We start from the raw sequence: 3,712 nt of genomic DNA, 5'->3' as shown, positions 1-3,712 counted from the left end.
GTTCGGTGCCACCGTGCCTTCCTCCTCCTCCTAACTCTTTATTCGAAGAAGATCCCTGCAGACCCAGTCTCTCCTCCTCCTCTGTCTAAAGTTCTCTCATCAGTAAGCCTATACCTGCATGGCAGAGTAGGCAGAGGCTACCTGGCTAACACACGTGTCATAAAATGCAACGGTTCTTCTCTCGGAAGGAAAAAAACCCAAAAACCCACCAAATACACAAACCCACTACTGCAGTAGCCTACCATAAATGCATTGCAATATGCATTAACTCTTGAACTGAACCAATTGCAAAATGTGTCCAAATAAACACTCCCAAGTTTGTCAAATCAAACATTTAGCATTTTAAGAATTACTCACATGGGTTTGTTTAATTAGTAGCTACACAACAGTCAACAGTAGCCTACGGATTAAACAAAAAAAATAAAGGTTTCAAGAAAAATGGTTAGAGCCACGATATGTCCTTTTTTGTTAAGACACAGATTTAGACACTGTCACTGGCTAACAAGTTCAACAATACATTTTCGCACCTTTCTTTTAAATAAAAATAAAAAGTTTCACAGTGACTTAAGTTCGGTGTATACTTGAGTTTATTCCAGTTGTATTTACCAAGCTGCTGCCGCCACCTAGCGGTACAGAACGGGAATGATAATATCTGCGGAAAGCATTTTCTCAACAGGACTGTAAAAAAGATCTGACTTGACTTCTTTTTCAAATCAGAAGTTGTAAGGTCTGGTTAGGTGATCTTCACCCGGACAATTTATTTTTGTAATGTGGCCTATTGAGTGTTCTATAGGAGCCCTTTTTAGTTTTGACCTTGCAGCATAAATTAATGGAGAAGACCAGGCATGTCCTTATTTCTGTATAATTGTATTAAGGACAAAAGCTTAGTTACCGAATTCATGTTCAGTCCACTCCAGCAGTGCTAGTCATCCTGCCGAGCTGAACCTCACACAGTCATTTTCATAATGTTGCAAATTTGCAATGCTGATGTCTGAGGTAGGTGGGTCTTTCAGTACCATTACCAAAGACATCAAGGTAGGGTTGTTTCCCTGCCCACATCCCAGGCAGGTGTTTTAGTTTAGTGTTAGAGTAATGAAGAAAAATCCCATACATCCCCTCCAACAAGTTGACATATTTCTGTACTTCAATAGGTCTATATTTTCATGAGAAATATTGTATATGGAATATATTTCATTGGGTAAAATTTTTTTGTTCTATAGAGTTAAGCCTAGGAGGTTGTGGTTGTGCCAAAGGTCATGTCTCACCTAGACACAGGATGAAGGTCAAGGTCAAGATTCAATGTATCTCCTGAGCAAGCAGGCAGGCTCTATTAGCTCAATGGTATAAGATTTTGCGTTTGCACAGGAGAACGGGTTCAAACCAAACACACGCGTGCGCGCACACACACACCATCACCGGCGATCACTCGAAACGAGTATGATTGTCCTCCTGTCGGTGTGTCTGGTCATCTGTGGGTCTTCAGGTGCTGGAAGAGTCCGATCCTGGATCCACAGTCTCTGTTGCAGTGGGTGCATATATGAATGGTAGTCATGGGGGTGGTGGTGGTGGGGAGCTGTTTTGGAGGTGGATCTCTGTTTTCGCTGTTGCCTTTTTGCTTCCGCGACATGGTGGAGGTCCTTCTCTGCTTGTGCTGTTCCGTCATGCACCATCCTGCGCCAGAGATCTCTCTGGAGGGCAGCCTCCTCCCAGGTTTTGAGGCTGAAGCGACAGGTTCGCAGATGGGTCTTGAGGTTATCTTTAAACCTCTTTTTCTGCCCTAATTGGGTGCGTTTTCCTTCCATTAGCTGGCCATACAGCATTTGTTTAGGAAGGCGATGGTTAGGCATGCGCATGACATGGCCTGTCCACCGTAGCTGGTGCCGGGTGATGATCGTTGTAATGCTTGGTATGTCGGCTTCCTGCAAGACGCTGATGTTTGTTCGCCTATCCTCCCAAGAGACCCTGAGGATCTTGCGGAGACATCGCTGGTGGTATCGCTCCAGAGCCTTCAGATGTCTGCTGTAGGTGGTCCAGCTATCAGCCCCATAGAGCAGAGTGGGCAGAACAGTGTACACACACACACACACACACACACACACACACACACACACACACACACACACACACACACACACACACACACACACACACACACACACACACACACACACACACACACAGCCTATACTGTCTGTAACGTGGCCCTGGTAGGCTAACTTGAGTTTAAAAAGTGAAACAGCTTTAGATTTAAACCCTATTTTATGTCTTCTACATTTTCTGAACATTTTTGAGAAATTGAGGGACACCATAGGTTGAAAGTATAGTTCACATAATGCATTTGTACTCTCTTTTCTTGCTTGTTTGCCTTGTATGTATAATAATAGGCCTAATTTATAGATGTTGCTATATAAATGTTATATGTATGTGTATTAGACCTATACATATTGTATGTATGTAGACTTATGTCATTATATTGCAAGCATCACAATGTTTTATTCTGCCACAATGTTGTTTTTATTCTGCCACACTAAGTAGATTAAATCAGTGTCATTTATTTTAACTCATTGATGGACAAAACACATCATTAGGTTGTTGTTCAGCCAGGGCTTTAATACACATGCATCACTAACAAACAACTTCAACATAAATCCACACTGATCCGTAATACCTGCAGCACTACAACATAATAGACTATCATTGCTGTCGGGGCAGAAACTGCTTATCTCCATGTTCTATACCCTTTGTGTTGTTTTCATTTAGCCTAAATTAACGCCCTATGATCGTACTACAGCTTCACACAAAAGCAGATCCACAAGCTCGAAATTGTAGATCTGCTGCTTTTGCAATCCTGAAAATTATAGGCTAACAGTTTTGGACGTATGAGGTTTCCACCCGACAGCGACGATATCATGGTTTGCTGTGTTTGATGAGAATTAGAGGTGATTAATATGATGTGTTGCTCAACCCAGTTCATCTGTTAACCATAAATACGTATAGGCAGTGATGATGATTATTATTGAAGATTATTGCCCCCCCCCCCCCCCCCCCCCCCCCCAGGGATAGTGTATGCAATATGCATGATGATAGAAGGTGAACTATTGAATGATTGAACTGATGAATATAGGCCATTATACTATATTACCCCATGAAAGTAATCCAAGATTCCAGATTTAGGACCCCCCCCTTCACCCCATAGACTACTAGAATACAGTATAGTATATAATAATGTAATGTAATGTAACATAATATAATATATCACATAATATCATCAGGGAGACAAGATGGGAGGGTTGGGCTTTATTCAATTGTGTGATTGATAAGTACAGGTTATATAATCCTATTATGTTTTCCATTATTATGTTACCAATTTTACACCAGCTTAAATAAAGCTTTATCTGTACCCACATGTGTACTATTGTTTGTCTTGTCTTCTCACTGGTGACATTAGCATAAATATGAATGGGTAATGGGTCAAGTGTCATAGATCTCTGTTTTGTCATTGTTTGCGTGTTAATCTTTTTGTCCAGAGTCTGGGTCAGGGTCTGGACTCCAGACAAATCGTATGGCAAATTGAGTTTAACGTTCTTTAATGCAATCAGATAGGGCTTTTCTGTTTGGACATGGTTTGTCAAGGCCACAAAGTAAAAAAAAATGCCACCCAGTAGGCGTTCCCACATAACCTCCGGCTATGATGATGTCACACGCATACCCT

Source organism: Electrona antarctica (genome assembly GCF_951216825.1).
Source record: "Electrona antarctica genome assembly, chromosome: 10".
NCBI classification, from domain to species: Eukaryota; Metazoa; Chordata; class Actinopteri; order Myctophiformes; family Myctophidae; genus Electrona; species Electrona antarctica.
The sequence above is the reverse complement of the archived record's forward strand: the minus strand, read 5'-3'. Positions refer to the sequence as shown.